The sequence below is a fragment of the Mirounga angustirostris genome, unplaced genomic scaffold (genome assembly GCF_029215605.1).
Source record: "Mirounga angustirostris isolate CCGP_5_RB_7025 unplaced genomic scaffold, mMirAng1.0.hap1 SCAF_2, whole genome shotgun sequence".
NCBI classification, from domain to species: domain Eukaryota; kingdom Metazoa; phylum Chordata; class Mammalia; order Carnivora; family Phocidae; genus Mirounga; species Mirounga angustirostris.
The window spans coordinates 137,697,575-137,718,653 of NW_026991710.1; positions in this window are offsets into that span (position 1 = coordinate 137,697,575).

A 21,079-nucleotide genomic window follows, 5' to 3' on the forward strand; every position below is an offset into this window, starting at 1 on the left:
TGAGATATTAAAAAACCTTCTCTAAGCATTTTATTATTCATTTAAAAGTTTGGACAAGTGTGGAAATGAACATGCTCCTTATTGTATTGCATTATTTCGTTTTAACTCAGTAATTCCCAACTGATGTTTCCACTTTTTCCTCCAAAACATCCCAAGGGAGACAATCCCCCTTGACTTCTCAGGGAAAAAGGAGTAGATCACTTTGATTAAATATAAACAGAGATTGCTTCAAAGATAATTCTGACATATTCTGAAAAATCCTTAGCTCTCATCTCAAAAAGTAGATGAGACTAAAGGACACCAAAGATGCCTTAAAATCTAAGATTCTATGATATAATTTTTAAGAACCACAAACAAGCCTTAGAGGAATGAAGATTACTACTAGTAAGAATATATATTTGCTATTCTTAAATGAGTTATTTATAATAAGTTATTTAAAAAATAATTTCAGTATGATATATTTGGCATGTGGAAATAATAATGACTGAAAATCATTGAACTATCAATATATCCAAGACAAAGAATGTAGCACTTTACATGCACTGTCTTATTTAATCCTCATAAAATTATTACTAGGTCAAAATGTAATAATCACATGTGTATAAAAACTTTATGTATGTCATTGTGTATATGTGCGTGTGTGTAGAGAGAGAGTGGGGAGGACGGAAAAAGGGAAAAAGAGAAAGAGAGGAAGAGAGAAAGAGTGAGAGTGAAAAATCTGAAAACATAAATTATTTGAACCACTTACGTTTAATCATATAAATCCTTTAGTTCTTGGAAAAACACACAAAACATGATCAGCTATAATATCATTGACTGCTATCATGTGCCATACCTGGAAAGTAAGAACGTTTTCCTAAGGTTACCCAGCTGTTAAGTTGTGGGTCAGAAAATCAAATGTCAATTTGTCTGGCAGAGAAATCCAGTCACTTCATGGCTATGTTATGCAGCTTTTTATTCAGTTTCTAGATGGCAGATAGTTGACATATATATTTGTGACTGTGTGTAATTTCTTTAAAAAAACATGAAAAATCTAGCTAAAAATTGACAGTAGTATAACTATAAAGTTTAATTTGGTTTCAAGCCAATACTACAAATATAGGTTAAATCAGTAATAAACCTAATCCCTACTTCAAGTAAGAAATGAGTCCAACAGCTTGTATTCAAGCTGCTATAATAATCCAATCTACTCCAGGAATATCAGATACCTCCTATAAGTGAGCTGGTCTACTTCACGGGCTTTGGAATTTGTACTATATATTCACTGGATCTAAAGACATGATTTTATTCTGATAAGAGCTCTGCTTCATGGCTGGGAAATAAACAACCCCCCACACCGCATCCCTCTGCTCTTGTTCAAGAATACTCTTAACAAAGCCTGATAAATCATCTTAGCACTAATGACACTTTGGTGGTTTAATTCATATTTTATAGCTCTTTTTAAGTGGGAAGGATTTGCTATCATTTGTCCTGGAATACAGATGCTGGAAATTTTAGGGTCAAAAATGCTTTTTCCAGAGGTGTAGATGGCAAATTAGCATTTAACAAATCATCTAACCTGAACCAAGTTCTAAAGAGAAAAAATGCACCTCAAGTCAGAAAATGAATTGAAAAGTACCATCATGCAGAGAAAATATATTATTAGGCTAAAATATGTCATGAGGCAGAAACAAATGCAATACATTTCAAATGTTGGAAACATTACATTTCGGGACTATATTTCTCCAATAAAGATATTAAAAATTATCCTCAATAACATCTCAAGGGAGTGTGTTGTGATTATATAGTTGTTGTCCCTCTCCTAAACGTCCATTGTCATATTGCCCCATGCCATTTGTTTACAAGTGAAATCAAGCTAAAGTGAACATCAAGAGTTTGGTCAAGGGGGTGGGAGGAGGATTTCTGTAAAAGACAGCCTGAGGGCTATAAAGTAGAAGAAGAAATGTTCCCATTTTGCCTTAGAGCCATGGTTCTCAACCTCCGCGCTACTGACATTTTGGTCTGGATATTCCTTTGTTATGGTGGCCTGTCCTGGTCCTTGTAAGATGTTTATTTAGTATCATTCCAGCTCCTGCCCACCGGATGCTAGTAGCGCTCCCCTACTCCTAGTTGTGACAACCAAGAATGTCTCCAGTCATTACCAAAAGTCCCCTGATTGTGAACATTGCCTTAGAGGTAAGGAATTACTGGCTGATTTTAATGGAAACGAGCAGTGTATTTAGGTTTGTTATTGATTACTGACTAATGAAACTGAACTGGAAAATCCAACATCTTACAACGGTCCTTTGACTCTTGTCCCTTTTCTACTTTTAGCCCCATCCCATCTCATCCATATCTGATGGAGCCACCGAAGCTTATTCCTGACTTGTGAAGACTAATCTTTTAAAATACCAGTTTTTCTGTGTACATATATATCTTAAACACTCTTTCCAAACTTTGGCTACTGTATGTCTTTTTGTTGTTTTCTCTGAATTTTTCCCTTGACAACATGTCTAATAAATGCTTTGATGGAACTTTCCATGTAAGAGATTTAAAAATAATAAATTCTAAGAGGAATTAAAATTATTATAAAACCATATATTGGGTTTAATTTCTTTCAGAATTTCCAACAAGCACACTGGAGAGTTCTTTAGAGTCATAAGGAAAGCAGATAAAATTAAGAAATACTGGTAATTTTAATATTTAGAAGAGTAACTACTTTAATTTGTATTACAATTCTAATTATTTTGAAGAAATATGATTTTATGTGCTTGATCAATATATTAGGAAAGAAATAAAAATTTCTGAGAAATTTAATTAGGTAGATTTTTTTCCCAGTGTTAATATGAAAGTAGCTTGACTACTTTCCAAGTCAATAAAGTTACACTAAAGGAATAATTTACAAAATTGTCATTTGTGATAAAATTAAGAATGCCAATTTAAAGATATTGAACACACAAGTCATGATTAATATAGTACTAGTTTTTGGAAAAAAAATTTATACTGACTATAAGTAATATTATAATTGAATTGTAAAATGTTATAAAAATATGTGCTATGATATTTTCATCAATTCTAGAATTCACAGATTGACTCTCTCTTGTATTTGAGAAGACTAAAATATAGAATGATCATGTCTTCCCTAGAAACACAGACCAAATATGTCATAAACTGTTTTTTCAGTATGTTGTAGAACAAATTAACAAAACTGGACCCTGCGAAGATCTCGAAAGAGTCAAACAATTTTTCAAACATACCTCCCTCTTTCTGTGAATGAAATTCAGTGCTTACCTAACCTTTGAAGGTTCCCCTAGGCACCTAAGAATTAGATCCAGGATTACTCACAGTTAGAACCATCCTCAGAGAGTGAAGACACTAGCAGTTCTCAATAAGGTACTATTTTAATTTTCTGCCTCAGTTGGGTATGTTGGTGGAGTTTTTGTAAATGAAATTTTATTTAAGTGAGCAATGATATTTAAAAAAATTTTATTCAAAAAGACTTTAGAAGATGAAAATAGACATTTATTATTTATTTTATGTATACTCTTACTTCAGAATATGCCTTTCCTCCTCCTTGATGTGTGTTTCCCAGCAGAGTACCTTATCTATCACTTCATAGTGAAATTGAAGCTATTAGGCTCAATCATTTAACTCACTCCCATTCATCTTTTAACATACAAATAAATCATCATTACCACATTTTTTTCTTTTCAGAAAAGGTATAATTTATCTGTCTTATAGATTCATTTTTTACACAGGTTCCATACATTCTGCCTCATTCACACAGTGAGCACTAAGGTAAACTATGTATTTTGGTTAACAATAATGAATCAATATTGGCTCATCAATGGTAAAATGCAATACAAATACAAAATATTAATAAAAGGGAAAACTGGGGTTGAGGGGGTAGATGTGAACTCTGTACTTTATACCCATTTTTTTTCTGTAAACCTATAATTTCCTTAAAAATAGATATATCATTTTAAATTAAATTATTATGAAGAAAAAAAGATGGGGAAAATTATCCTGAGGATTCAGAAAAAGAGCATACTGCTGAAAAAAGTTTAATAGAAGAGACAAGGAACATTTTTGGAAAATAAGTACAAAATAGAAAATCCAAGGAAGGAGAGCAGAAAATCTTATAGGGACATGAGGGTTATACAAAAAGAGATGTGAATAAACTCAATAAAGGACAAATTAAAATGCAGTGATGGAAATAAAAAAAGCTGACTTGGGGAAAAACTCAACCATCAAAATAATATATGAGTTTCACAAGAAAAATACAAGATAGGAATGAGAGTTTCTTCAAATTTCAGCCATAATGGAGTAACAATGACTAGATTTACCAGCCCATGTTAAATAATGTGAAGTGAACAAATATATGAAAATATGTTTTCAGGCATTTGCAAATAAGCTGCATAAGACTCTTTCTCCCAAGAAAAGGAGAAGAAAGCTATTCAGATCTACAATCACCCCGTTTGTTGGCAAGGGACAGTTTCCAACCCATGGCATAGAGAAAGGAAACCACAGAGCCCAGTGTCAAAAAATCAGTAAGGACAAGGAATACCTGAACAACACCATCAACCTCTTTGACCTAATTTACATGTTAAAAGAAATCCACACAGCACATTATTTCTAAATGCACATATAACAGTCACTGAGTTATACTACATTCTGACTATAAAATAAATCTCAAGCAATTTAAGAAGCTTAAAAATAATACACAATGTATTTGCTAACCACAAGATATTAAACCAAAATCCAAAATAAAAAGATATCTAACTCAGTCAGCTAAGTCTGACTCTTGATTTCAGCTCAGGTCTTGATCTTAGGGTGATGAGTTGATGAGTTCAAGCTCCACCCACGTTGGGCTCCAGGCTGGGCATGGAGCCTACTTAAAAAAAAAAAAAAATAAGGATCAGTGGTCAGGAGGGCACTGGTCTGGCAACGACTCTGGTAGAAAAAAATCAGAAGCAGTAGAAATTAAAACCATGGTCTGGAACTAAAAAAAAAAAAAGATATCTAGAAAATTCCATAATATTTGGAAATTAAAGAACACACTTTGCAATAATCCACAAGTGATAAATCACAAGGGAAATGAGAAAACAATTTGAACTTCATGGCAATGAAAATGGAGTTTATCACAACTTACAGGAAGTAGCTAAATGAAAGAGCTAAAACCGTAAGTTTCCAGAAGAAAGAATAGAAGAAACTTTTGAAATCTTGGGTTAGGCAAATATTTCTTAGGATACAAAAAGCACATACAAAATTGTTAAATTGGAAAACAACTAAATTTTTAAATATATACTCTTCAAAACACAGTTAAGAAAATTAGAAGGCAATACACATATTGAGGCAAAATATTTATATAAAATACATGTTAAAGTACTTTTACTCAGAATTTTTACTTAAGTTTAACAACTCCTTTAAGACAAATAACCCATAACAAAATGAGCCAAATATTTAAATAGTCATTTCACCAAAGAATAGCAAATACACACATGAAAATATCATCAGGCATTAGATGAAGGCAAATTAAACTCTCAGTGAGGTATCACTACATACCTATTAGGATGGGTAAAATTGTACGGCGTTATTGGCAATATTGTGTAGAGCAACTGAAACTCACGTACATTGATGTGACAATGCAAAATGGCAAAGCCATTTTTTAAATCTTTCCAGTTTCTATTTTTTTGTTTTATTTTTAAGGTTTTTTTTTTTTAAGATTTTATTTATTTTATTTGACAGAGAGAGAGAGCACAAGCAGGGGGAGCGGCAGGCAGAGGGAGAGGGAGAAGCAGGCTTCCCACTGAGCAGGGGGCCTGATGTGGGGCGCGATCCCAGGACCCTGGGATCATGACCTGAGCCGAAGGCAGATGCTTAAGTGACTGAACCACCCACATGCCCTTAAATCTTGTCAGTTTTTAATAATGTAAAATACATACTTACCATATGACCATGCAATCCCATTCTTAGGTATTTATCCTAGTACAATGAAATATAAAGCTTCGATCAGATTTTCAGCAATTTTGTTCATAACAACCCCAAACTAGAACCAACTCAAAACTGCATCAACAAATGGTTAGAAAAACAAGATGTGTTATATCCATACAATGGAATAATGTTCAAGATTTAAAAAGAACACACAAGTGACACACACAACAACATAAATAAATCTCAATACCATTATGCTAAATGAAAGTAGGTGTGTATTAAAAAGTACATACTCTAAAATTGTATTTATTTAAAATTCTAGAAAAGGCAAAACTAAGGTGGCAGAAAACAGGTCACTGATGGCTGGAGGTGGAGGCAAAGAAATGACTACAAATCAGCTCCTTTTTTGTTTGATAAAAATATTCTACACCTTAATTGTGCTATTAGCTACCCAACTGCATACATCTGACAAAATCATTAAATTGTATATTTATAATTGATGAATTTTATGTGTGTAAATTATTACAGACAATAAAAAAGCAAATAACTATCTAACTATACACTTAAAATTGATTATTTTTATTGTATATAAATTATACCTTGATATATCTGATTAAAAATGATGAGGGATCAGAATCAGTGTCAACCTAAGTATAATTTGTGGTGAAAAAGACAAATAAAAATCAAGCAGAAAAAATAAACAAAGATATAATAGGAGATAACATTCCTGACCTGAATTTAACTTAACAAAGAATTTCAAATAATCAGGAAAAATAATAAACATACTTCTATGACTGCACTAGGGATATTTAACCTTTGAGGGTCAGGAATCCCTTTGTACCCAATATCAGTTACTGCCTCGCAGCTTCAAATCCAATCTTCAATGCCTGGTCTGTAGACCTAGACACCGTAAATATTTTCTTTTACCAGGTGGCAAAATATTAAGGTTTATCAGTAGAGACTACTGGAGAAAACACTGGAGAAGAAAGAGGCTTCTTGTCCTGGGCTGGGTGCTCCTCTAGCAAAAACACTGGAGAAGAAAGAGGCTTCTTGTCCTGGGCTGGGTGCTCCTCTAGCAAAAACACTGGAGAAGAAAGAGGCTTCTTGTCCTGGGCTGGGTGCTCCTCTAGCAAAGTTCCCACAGTAGCACATAGCGCTTTTCTAGTACTTAGATCCTATAGTACATGCCGTCTGTAGTGTCCAGCACTAGCCTGGCCCATGACAATTACTGTTCATCAATGGATTCTCTGGCACCCACCTGAGCGTCACTGGCTCAGCACCTCCCATGAATGCTTCTCTATCACTCCCTTGGACAATTTTGCAGTAAAGCACTGCTGGCTTGGTATCACCCACAAATGGCTTCACCTCGTACCCCTCCAATGGCTTCACAGTGGAGTGTCAATAGCCTACACATCATCCTCCAATAGACAGACTTCCCCAGAAATCCCTTGTATAACTTTGTAGTCTCCGTGAATTTCATCATCCTGTGAGTGTCAGCTAGATACTTTCCAATGAAGTCTAGATTTCAGCCCTGGGCTAGGGATGAAGGGCAGGAGGGACTCTGAGATTCACTTCTTCCTTGGGACTCAGACCTAGAATTAGAATTAGTCGTTGTTACTTTTTTTTTTTTTTTTTAGAATTTTATTTACTCCTTACTAGCGAATCCTTCACTGCTCCAATCTCTTATTAGTGTTAGGAATTATTTATATTAAACTTTCCCTGTTCAAATCTTTGGGTGGTCTTGACTCTGATTGACCCTTAAGTGATATACACTGTGACTGCCTGGTGAAGCCTACAGAACTAATTTCAGAGTATTGTTTTGAAATGTATTAAATAAAGTATATAAAATATAAAAATTATATTAAATACAAAAATAATATAAAATATGTACTTTTAAAAAACATTTATTAGAGAGCCATGAGTTGGGGGAGGGGCAAAGAGAGAGGGAGAGGGAGAATCTCAAGCAGACTCCACGCTGAGGCAGAGCCCAATGCAGGTCTCAATCCCACGACCCTGAGATCATGACCTGAGCCAAAACCAAGAGTCAGATGCTTAACCGACTGAGCTACCTAGGTGTCCCAAAGCTATTTTTATAATGTGGTATAGTAATAAATGAGCTTCTTGATACTACATTAAAGACATACCATAATTTCAAAGTAGTGAAGAACATAAATAACATTTCAAGAAATCTTCATCAACTCTAATGTGATAAGAAAATAGCTTTCATTTTTATTGTGATGAGTTGGAAAGACACACTCTTCCTGTTTCTCCTTGACTCTCACACTACTACACTCACAACACTTCTGACACCAGAGAAGTGAGGCTTTTTCCCACACCAAGCAACAATCTGTGACACTTGCTGGTTGTCCTACAACTTAATTCAATTCTGACACTAACTGGATTGAATGTAGACACAACAGGTTAAAAGGTCAGTCTGCTCTGAACTGCCTCCCACTTCAATTGCCAATTTCAAGTAGTAGGTCCCCAAGTTGTCCACAACTTCTATCTAACTTGGCTACAGATCGAAGGTTCCCATGCCCGCCCTCTTGGATTTATTTGCTAGAATAGTTCACAGACCTCAGTGGAATACTTATCAGTTTATTGTATGATAAAAGATATGATAAAGATACAGATGAATAGCCAGATAAAGAGATACATAGGGTGAGGTCTGGAAGGAACTTGAATTCAGAAGGTTCTGTCTCCATGGAGTTAGGGTGTGCCACCCTCCCAGTATGGGAATATGTTCACTGACCTGGAAGATCTCCAAACCCCTACACTATTGGGATTTTTATGGAGGCTTCATCACATGGGCATGGCAAATCATTAACTCCATTTCCAGCCCCTCTCTTCTCCCTGGAGAAGGCAGGTGGGGCTGAAAAGTTTCAAGCTTCTAATCTGGTGACCAGCACCCATTCAAAAGGCATCCGAGAGCCAAATAAGAGTTGCCTCATGGGAACAAAAGGCATTCCTCTCACCAAGGAAATTCCAAGGGATTTATGGAACCAGGGTCAAAGACCAAATATTAGAACTAGATGCTCTTGGAGCTCTTATCACTTAGAACATTTCAAGGGTATTGGAAGCTTTGTGCTAGGATATGAGAAAATGTTCTAGTATAGTTTAGACTCAAAATGAGAGGAGATAACAAATGGGCCTAAAGCACTCTTTCAAGATGGATAGCTAAAAAATTTCCAAAAGTGATAAAAAAAAAATTAGGCTACATATTCAAGTAGTGCTATGAATCCATATAGGATCAATAAAAACAAAACATACAAAACACTTCAGACACCCACACATACTCACACCCACACATGCACACATTCTTACTCCCTTAATAACATCATACATGTTGTGTTAATTACATCATTTATTGAAAACCAAAGACAGAGAAAAATCTTAAAAGCAATTCAAGGAAAATAAACATAGGCAAATTACCTCCAAAGAAGCAAGAGAAATCCAGAAGATAATGGAATATCTTCAGTATATTGAAAGATATTAACCTGCCAAATTAGTGTTCTACATGCAGTAAAAATATTATTCATAAAAGATAAAATATAAGCATTTGAGACAAAGTAAAAAGAATACCAGAAGAACCAGAAATAAGAACATATATACACATATATAAATATATATATACACACATACATACATATAAACATATACGTCATTTTTGCTTGCTTTTGAACTTTACATAAATGGAGTCAAACAAAATGTGCAGCTGGCTTTTCCCACTCCACATTATTTCTGTCACATTAGTAGATGGTAGTGCTCGTAGCTGCCATTTCTTTCTTCTCATCACCATATACTTTACTGTAAGAATATACTACTATTTATCTATCCCATTATTCTATTATCTATTCTATTTTAAATGAGATCTTGAATTTTCCCTCCAGTTTTAGGTCTTGGGAGCATTCTTTTTACTGCCTTTTTGGTGTTCATATGAGTATATTACCCTGGAATAAGGACCTAGGAATAAAATCACTGGATTTCATAAAATGAGCTGGAAAATAATGCTTTTTCTCTACTAATCTAATGTCTGAAAGTGTTTGAGTAAAATTGATATTATTTCTCTCTAAGTGTTTTATATAACTTATGGATGAAGCCATCTGGTTCTGGAACTTTCTTCATGGCAATATTTTTAATTATGGATTAAATCTATATAATACTTTTCTCACATTTTTCCTAAAGTATGGCACACATAGACAAAAGTGCACATTTCCTAAGCATGCAAAGGTAAAATCAATAAGGACATGTAAGGAGTTTGATTTCATTCTAAATAGAATAGAATTAAATAGCATAACCTTGAATAAATCCAATAATCTCTTGGGCTTTTTCATTTGTACCATTAAGGTAGTTACTTGATATATAGGGCTGTGTTGGGTTTTAGATTACGTATCAATGATCATTGCACCTACTAAATGTTAGTTATTACTAATGTCCTCTGTGTTAGTCATAAAGGGAAAATAGGGATATAATCTTTGTTTAGAATGAATTTTTTTTTCTGAAGTCATAGTATCATTACTTAATCTTTTACATGTTAGAATTACGTATTTTTAGTAACAATAATACAGCTTGACATTCTGCTTTATTTACTTCTTTTCACTCCCCTGTGAGCCCAGGTAAAGAACACTTTCATAAAGACAGACTACCATTTTGTGCTCTTAAAAGAATAATTTCTTGAATGGAGGAAGGTACAGCCTGAACAGAAACTGTGAATATTCTAAAAATAAACATTTCAATATTCTTGTAATTTCTAAAAAATTTCATGACCTAGTTAAAATAGAAGACATGTCTTGGTGGATGATAAAAATCAGTGGAAGAAGCATATGCATAAGAGTATAGTATGTGTGGGATTAGGTAGTTAGAATTGAGAACATAGATAAGGAAATTTGCAAAACACATACACACACAGGCAGACATGCACATTTTTGGAAAAGGAGAGGAGAATAAACGGTGTGAACACAGAAATCAACAGCAAGAGATACCATTACCATGTGGCTTGAGAAATCCAAGCTGAGCTTTAATAAAAGAAAGAAAATTGGTAGTGACATACGAAAGGCAAGTAGTAGAAGTACCAACTTGACAGAAGAAGAGTTTAGTGATAGATCCTTGAGGCCTTTAATACAAATAAGTGTATATGCAATACACAAAATTTAGAAAGTGCTAATGTATTCATCCTGATTGCTAAATGAAGCACCCAGCATCATATTAGAATCTTATGGTTTCTCCTAAGTGATTTAAACCTCATAATTATTTAATCATCATTTTATTCATGTGAGTTAATTTATCCTTACCATTCTGACTTCAAGATATGCAAAATAAGGAACATTGCCCAATGAAAGTAAAAAGTTCTATATTTAGAAAACTGCATCTATACTCCAACAGGTGGAAGAAATACAACACACTATTTAAAATTATTAATTTGATTTCTTTCTGAGAGACAAATTCTCCCAAAATATAGATTCAAATTAAATTGTAGAAGATTCAACTCCCGCTAGTTCAGATTTGAATCTCTTGAATCTTGAATCTCTTATCTATTCTGTACGCCAATTACTACTTTTGATTTCTGTTCTCTTTATAAAATCAGAAAATAAAAAATCCCAACTCATCTAATAAAAATGCAAGAGCATATATGTGACATTGTACATTTTAATTAGAATTTGTGGTAATAGCCCCATCTTGGCTTATTCTTTTTTTTTTTTTTAAGATTTTATTTATTTATTTATTTGAGACAGACAGAATGAGAGAGAGAGAGCACATGAGAGGGGGGAGGGTCAGAGGGAGGAGCAGGCTCCCTGCCGAGCAGGGAGCCCGATGCAGGACTCAATCCCGGGACTCCAGGATCATGACCTGAGCCGAAGGCAGTCGCTTAACCAACTGAGCCACCCAGGCGCCCTTGGCTTATTCTTAAAATAAATTTTTTAATGTATTTTTTAAAAAAAATTATTGTGTCTTTACTCTGTTTCCCTTTCGCACCATGAAATGGCACTTCATCTCATCTCAGTCCCACCTTTTATTCCTGTCATACCTGTGGTGACCAATCCACACAAGCTTCCATTTACTTCAAACAAATACAACTTGACATATCTGGATTTAGACCTGTTTCAGTAGCTGCTGCCTCCTGCCCTCAGGATTTCTCTAACCATGTGGGCACCCTCTCTGTACTCACATATATGGGGGAGTTATAGTCTGGGAATACCCTTGACTAATGGAGGACAGGGGATAATGGATAAAAGTTTCCTCTTTTTTTTTTTTTTTTCCTACAGGAAGACAATCTACACATACATTTCACAAGCCTCCTTAGAAGGAGGATCATGCAGTAATCATCTTTAGGGTAAATGACTTGATTGTGCATTTCTATATGATTTTTTTTCTCTCTCCCTGTTTACTTCCCTATTCCTCAAAGCTACACTCAGGGAACACATTTCTAAATGAACTACTAGAACACAGCTTTTGATTCAGACTCTGTTTTTGAGGAACACAGACATGTCAATACCCAGTAGAACAAAACAGCTCACTTTAGGTGGCCATCCTCTATGACAGCTTGCAGACTGTCTGATCAAACTTACTTTACCAGTTCCTTGAATCACTTTACTAAACGTTCTCAAGTTTGTCCGCCTTTCATGCTTGGTTTACAGCTCCATCGATGTTTCTGCTTACATTTGTTTCCTGTATTCTTTACCTTGGTCCCATTTAAAAGAACAAAAACAAAAATAAGTCCTTTTGTCTTCCATTTAAGATTTCCTAGTAAAGACACAGGCTCCCTTTCCTGGCATCAGGTCTACATCTAATCAGGTGGATGAACCAACCAACTGACCCAACTGGCTTCTCCCACACCACCCAAGAACATTGCTCACTCACCCCATCCAATTCAAACTGCATCATACTTACTAGACTCTTCTGCTCCCCAAATGATATCCCATGCTAGGAGCAAACCATAACCTACTTTTGTTCAAAAGGATAGTAAGAACAAGATTGGCTTATTCTGTTTTCTTTTTTTCCCCTCTTCTACTCACAGTTTTGAGATATCATATAAAAATGTGGTTAATATAACTACATTTAATTTGAGTATCTGAGACACTGCGTCTTAAGTCACATCTACTACTTAAAATCTGAGGATTCAAGATTTTATCAGGCAAAAATGAAATATCTAATACATATGTAGTAACTGTGACTTGCAAAACTCTTTTGCCTATGTAATTTTATTTGATTCTCCCAACATTATAACCATAAGAAAGATGTATAGACAATAAAATCTCTACTTCACAAATAAAGATATTGAAATTCAGAGAACAGAATTGCATGTGCCCACAGTAATCAGGCTGGTAAATATGGAAGCCAGAATATGAACTCATCTTGACTTCCTGGTCAAATGCTCCTTCCACATATGGAACAGATGAGTGTTCAACCAGTGTCATCCAATGCCATAATGGGGTACACAATCAAAACTCACTTCCTCCTCCAAGAAAACATGCCAAGAAAAATTAATTCATCAGACACTTTCCTCCTGAAGGAAAGGGAGCATGAGACAGAAATATGTTTGATTTTGTGAACAAGGCTGTCATCTTTGTTGACGGTTAAAGGCAGTATTTTAGAATAATCAGAAGTCTATACTCTCTCTAAAAGCTTTGTTTATTGGAGAGTTTCTGTGCTATCCTGGAAGTACAACAGATGCCTGGTGTGTCTGTAATGAAGTTTGCATACATTAGTATGCTTTGCAATTAGAATTGCTTGCAGGTCCTCACAGAGGACTTCTATTCCTTCTCTTTTTCTTGATATGCTTCACTTTCATGGTGAAATCTTTAATAGTGACACCCCTACCTGAAGCAAGGTTATCAGCGCTCAGTGTTTTTGGCAAGACAGGACAATTGAATCAAAATCAGCATAGTAGTTACAGAGAACCCCAACCCCCTTGCCTAGGAGGATGGAAAATAATTCAGAGACTGCCAAACAATCTCATTTGCCTGGAATGTTTGTACATAAATTAATTAGTTTCTATGGCATTATTGAATAATATGTCTTTGAAGATGAATGAAAACAAATTGGGGTTTTTTTTGTAATCAAGAATTTAGCTTGCATAATAATTCTTCAGTTAGAGGAAAATTCCAAAATGAAATTTCCAAAGTCACCATGAAAAAACCCAAGGCATATTCTTTTGGTTTCTAAAATCTGTATGTACTTTTAATCCTTTTTGGTTTCTGGTCAGTTTGATTTTATAGGTTGTAAAGTAAAAGTCATCTTTATACACTTTAGTTCTCCATATCTCAATAGTTTAAGACCTATTATTTATTCTTCAAAGTGCCTCAAACCTTTTCTATTCTTGCCACCCTCACAGACTGCATTCTAATTTACTCCTAACAGCTGACTAGAATAATGCCATGGAGAAGAAAATCATTTAAGAAAGAAAGCCTGAACTAATCTCAGAGGTTATCGTAGGGGGCAAAAATGTATTAAGAAGAACTGCCTATGGAAAGAATAAAATCTTAGAGAATACATGGTTTTAGGAGATTAGAAGTTTTAAATGACATTAAATACAATTGTAAAACACAGGAAAGTGAAATTCTAGAAGACATTGGTTTCCAAAACAAGCCATACTTATCAATGTTATCACCCTGCTTTCATAGATATTTTTCATGTATAAATCGCCTCCTATAATTCTTCAGTTCAGCTGCTTCTAAGTGATATGGGATATGCTGAGATCTTTGGATCCTGTGGGCATGCACACATTGGTGCATCTCCTTTTGCCAATAAGTCCTTTAATTCAAGGTAACATTTATGAGATCTCATGTCAATATATCAAGTGTTCTTAAGTTCTTGGATGTCCATTCAAGGGAGACCTTAGTCTCCCACCAAAAGTGCTTCTGATGCATCAGTGATATTCTGGTTGGTTTCAGGAGCTGTTTCAACACAATCATAAGTCACATTGGGTTTTTCCATAAAATTTCCACACATGAGAAATCAGCCAAAAACAAATACCAAGATCAGCCTAGAAGGGAAAGCAAATTTGCAATAGAGTAACTGCCCTAAGGGGAAGAAGCACCAGTCCCACCTTTAAAAAAAAAAAAAGTTTATTATTATTTATAAACAAAAGAGCTTCAGGCTCTTTGTCCTACCCCTTATCACCAGTCAGGAGGGAATATCAGCTTGTAGAATTTTATCCTTGTCTCTGCCTAATTTAATCAGCCGATCTTATTATTCAAAAGATGTGAGAGTCTGTTTAAAAAAATGTACTCATGCTTTGCACTTAAGATGTAAGAAATCATCTATGATCTCACTGATATGAAGAATTCTTAATCTCAGGAAACAAACTGAGGGTTGCTGGAGTGGTGGGGGATGGGAGGGATGGGGTGGCTGGGTAATGGACATTGGGGAGGGTATGTGCTATGGTGAGTGCTGTGAATTGTATAAGACTGTTGAATCACAGACCTGTACCTCTGAAACAAATAACACATTATATGTTAAAAAAAGAAGAAGATAGCAGGAAGGGAAAAACGAAGGGGGAGAATCAGAGGGGGAGATGAACCATGAGAGACGATGGACTCTGAGAAACAAACTGAGGGTTCTAGAGGGGAGGGGGGTGGGGGGATGGGTTAGCCTAGTGATGGGTATTAAGGAGGGCACGTTCTGCATGGAGCATTGGGTGTTATATGCAAACAATGAATCATGGACCACCACATCAAAAACTAATGATGTAATGTATGGTGATTAACATAACATAATAAAAGAAAAAAAGAAAAAAAAGAAATGTGAAAAAAAAAATAAAATGCATGTACACTTTGACCCACAAAAAAAAAAAAAGACTTACGAAATCATGTCAGAAGTTTCCTTGAAATACCATCATTCAGATATTTGGGCCCTGGAAATGAACCCTGAGGTGTAAGAGCAGGACCTAGAACATTAAAATATGTTTTTTGGCACTCTCATACTGTCCAACACAAATATACACACAAAAATGGACTCATCTTTATTGAGACGTTTATAAGAAAATCTTTAACTAGATAATAATTCTTGTTTGGTTATATTATGGAGATATCACATGTCCTAATAAGATTGATTTTGCTGATTTTTGTTACAGCTGCTAAAGAACTACTTGCTTCCGGTTATAGTCAATTCATTTCCCCCTCAGATTTACAGCACTTGTGATGTGGTGTTTAATTATATAGATAAAGTAAAGCCCAGCCTTTCCATTGACAGACGCATCTAGGAAATATAATATGCTTTATATAAAGCTTTAGTTTGCATTCATTAAACTAAAAAAAAAAAAACAAAAAGTTGGGGGCAGGGGGACTCAATTACTGCATAAAAAAGTCAGTGGTGCTTCTTAATGGTATGATCAAATGGACTATATAAAGCTTTTCTAGAAAAGTAGTTTATAATCAACTTCCGCTTAAGATAAGAAAGATATTTCTACCTAATGAGCAGAGAAGTTAAAATTAAAAGTACAAATTATATTAATATCTTAACAAAACAGTAAAAATGCCAAACAGATAAACAACTTAGGTATTAATTTTTTGTTTGTTTTGTTTGTTTTTGATCATGTTTCTTGTCAAATAGATGGGTGGAACCTTTTTGACTTATTTTGTCAGGAATACATGGACATTAACTTACTATTCATTCAATAACTTTTAATGAACCCCTACAATAACTCCAACTTCGAAAATACAGAAATGGGTAAGACAAAACTCACTGCCAAAAGGAATACAAGAGATATATACTAGCAATTAGCACATTATGCAATATAATTGATCACTTTCTTTTTATTACTCACCTAGTTACCTTTTATGGCACTAGTATATTATTACATGTCTGTCTCTTCATATTATACTCTTTTTTGAAGGGAAGAATTGTACATTTGCATACCATACTTAGTGCCTAATACAGTAACAGGTATATAGCAATACTTAATCGATGTACTTCAAAAGAATTAAATTCTGAAACTTGTGGTTCTGAACACTTTCACAAAGAATGACATAAATAACATATGAATTGTCTTGGGGGAAAAATGGAAAAACTGCATGTTCAAAACTATGGTAGGATGAAAGTTTGAGTGCTCTTAGGAAACCAGGTAATCCAGCATGACTAGATGAAAGTGTGACTTGGAAGAAATAGGCTTTTAGGCCAAATGATTGGTTAGATTCAGATAATGAATGGCTTGGTGTGCTATGCTACAGAGTCAGGGCTTCTTGTAGACAGTCATCGGAGACTCTGCATATGAGAGTAATATTTATATATGCAAAGCAATTTTCTATTTGTTTAGTATTACACTTTGGGAAAATGACCAATATGTTTTCAGCAAATTTAGAAGGTATAGTTAGGAGGGTCTATAAAAAAGGAGACTATATGCCATACTTATGAGAGGAAGAGCACTTTGGAGGGCTTCACAAATAGGATAGTTTAAAACTGAATTTGGACATGAGCCTCATTGTACTCAGGTCATCTTGAAGAAGACCTTGCCCCGAGGATTCAGATGACATAGTGGATAGTTTCTGTATGTGGAACAGATGAGAGGGAATCAGTTCAAGCCATTGACTTTGGAGAAAACTGAAAGTGAACAGGCAGTGGGGAGGGTATTATTCAGCAGGGAAGGCCTCCAAAAAAGCATCCCCTAGGCTAGAAGCAGGGTCAATATTTGAACACAAGACATGCTCAGGGCCTCAGTGCCAGCCTTCAACAACTTCACCAGTCAAGGAAGAAATTTTCTCTCCTCTATTGTCTCTACATTCCTTCCTATCCATCTTCCTTCCCCAACTTCAACCCGAAAGAAGCCAATGAAAACATGGATGTGGGAATGGAATAGAGCAGTGAGATGGAAAATTGTTAAAGAATCCAACCAATCCAAGAGTCTTTTCCTCTTGGCAAGTTTCAGAGCCACAATCAGGTCAGAACTAAGGAGGGAAGGAGCTTTAAATTGAGTTAGAGATTGAAGAATTGACATTAGTTTTGATGGAACTTTTTAATATCTGACATTTAGCTCAGTTTTTAACACCATAAATTTTCTGGAAAGATTATGGAATCTGCCAAGATTTCCCTTAGGAAGAATGATTGAAAGACTAAGTGTAAAGACAGCAATGGGAAAGAATGAAGTTACTTTATTTTGCCCTCATTCAAAAACTTATTACATAAATACAGTTTTAAGATATACAACACAATATATTCTTGATCTAAACATATACATGCAGTAAAAAGTATGAAGACATGTGGTTGAAAATAAATACCAAATTTACTGTTGTGGTTACCAGCATGCTCACAGTAGAGAATACTATCAAGGAGAAGTGACTTAAGTATTTTTTTAATGTGAGGTTTAGAGTGACAAAAGAGAATGTAATATTACATTCCTTTAAAGTATAGAAAGTATACGTTTGGGGTGCCTGGGTCACTCAGTCAATTAAGTGTCTGCCTTCAGCTCGGGTCATGATCTTGGAGTCCCGGGATTGAGCCCTGCCTCAGGCTCCCCATTTAATGGGGAGCCTGCTTCTCCCTCTTTCTCTGCCTTTCTCTCTCTCCCTCTCTCTTGCTCACTCTCTCTCAAATAAATAAATAAATAAATAATCTAAAAAAAGAAAGTATAATTTTAACAAAAATTGATAGGTGGAGGAAATCAGTTGATTGCTTCATCTGTAGTATTTGGAATTTAATGGATATGATGTAACGCTGTCAAATAAGGCATTAAAAGTACAAACATAATTACAAAAAGATAAAAAGAACAAAAGAAAATATTATCTGTGAGAGATATGTTTCAAGAACCCCAGTGGATGCCCGTAAATCGCAGATAGTACCCAATCTTATATATACTACGTTTTTTCTTATATGTACATACCTAAGATAAAGTTAAATTTATAAGTTAGGCACAGGAAGAGATTAACAATAATAAATAATAACAAAATAGAACACCTAAAATAGTGTACCATAATAAAAGTTATGTGAATGTGGTCTTTCAAAATATCTTATTGTACTGTACCCACCCTTCTTCTTGTGTGGATGTATGATGATAAAATGCCTATGTGATGAAAGGAAGTGAGGGGAATGACACAGGAACTGTGATGGAACGTGAGACTACTATTGCCCTTCTGACCATAGGTCAGGAGGAGGATCATCTCTTTCCTGACTGCAGTTGACCCTGGGTTAACTGAAACTACAGAAAGAAAACCATGGATTAGTGGGGACTACTGTATTTACTGACTAAAATCAGAGGGTTGAATAAATGGAAAGGAGGGTGATAAATGCTAACTTTAATCACTGTTCATATTACGGGTAGGTGTTATCTAAAGAATATAGATAACAATCCAAAGATATTCTTTGTAAATAAAACAATAAATACACACATCAGGAAAACATGCAACTTATAATCCAGTTGTAAATATTAGATCCACATACTCAAACAAACAAAAACACAAAGAAGTGAGACCTAATAGTTAAGACTTTAAAAAAAACTATAGCAGACAAGTTAATAATCTAAATTAAAGAAATGATAATGTTCATCTTACAGAGATGTTCTGAAGATTAAATGAGAGACAGCATGAAAAGAAACAGAAAGTGAACAGTTCCTTCCTGCACATGTGGTCCTACTCTGGACCAGGCTCTCTTGAACTTATTGGGAGATAAGATAGAGAGTACAAGGTCAAGTTGCGCTCTTTTTTGGAAGACATAAAAAATGGATATAAAAAAAGATGTTTGATGAATACCCAGTAAATATTAGTTCCCTTATTTATTACTATACCTATTAGTCATCTGACCCCCGAAGCCCAGAAACAAGTAAGAAAATTATTTAACAGTGAGGTAGACTGATGTAATATATCAGATATTTTCCAAAAATACACCATTTTGTAAAGGGGAAGACATCTCTCAAGAAACAGTTTTGAAAATTTATGATTCAAATAGCTTCAAGTACAAATTCAATTTTTACTTTAAACAAATTTAACTCAGTTTTGGTCATGTTTTTCATGGCCCAACAAGTTATTCTAAGGAGTTCTGTCTGCTGAGAAAGTGAGGTTGTAACACGAAGAGCCCAGTCATTTGGGAAGCCTGTGAGGGACTGAGCTAAAGATACTCTCTGATTCTGACATTAGGTGTCACTGCAATCAAGAGAAAGCAGAGCAAGCAAATGAGCAGTGAGATAGAACTTGAATATCAGAGGGAGAAATATACATATTTAAATTATAGGATGAAGTACCCAGAGAAGAACCTGTGATATCAAGAGAGAAATAAAGAACTATAATCATAGATAACATAACAAAATAATATTATAGAACTAAGACCAAAATTCCTGCCACTGGTATAAATGTAAATGAGTTTAATTCATCTACTAAAAATATTATTACTAAATCACACAAAAAGCTCACATATTGCTGTGAGATACACCTGAAGCAAAGTTATCCATACAAGGTTTTTTAAATGATAAGCAACCATAACATAGGTACATACCAGTGAAAAGTAAGCAGAAGTCATAATTACAATACTAGATAATGTGTATTTGTTTAAAAGTGTTATATAAACCAGAAGGTCAGCTAACAATATTGACAGAAACAATTCCTAATGAGGATACAACAGCAGCAGTTCATGAAACTATAACCAATAAATAAGAAGACATACACTAGACATAAGAGAATTAGTTCAAATTTCTCAGTCCTTGAGATATGAAGTGAACAAAACTTATGTAATTATATAGAAAACCTAAATAATGTAATTAATAAGGTAGGTATGATATACATCATACTACATATTACATACATATACTCATATATGGGAAATTTATCCTAAAACTATCTTTTTTTTGTAAGTTTCTGCTAGTTATTAACCAAGCACTTGAGGAGATATACAACTTAATATCAACATAGTATACCTCATATTCATCATTTGGAAAACACATGAACTTTAACTTTCTTTTTAGGTGCAATAATACAGAGAGTCATTGCACACGTGATTTTTTTATGTCTCACATATTGCCCTTTATGATCCTGCAATCCCCTCTGTACAAAATGATGCAATCATTCACGTTTGCTACGTCTTCCACATGGAAGGAATTAAATTCTCAAGGTACATTAGTGATACGATTCTTATGAGTAATGTGCACACAAAAAGTAATTTGCCCTTTTTCTCCAGTAGGCAGTTCAGGCAAAGAGTCTTTAGAAACAACAAATGTTTCTGTGCCTAACCAATAACTAGTTAGTGA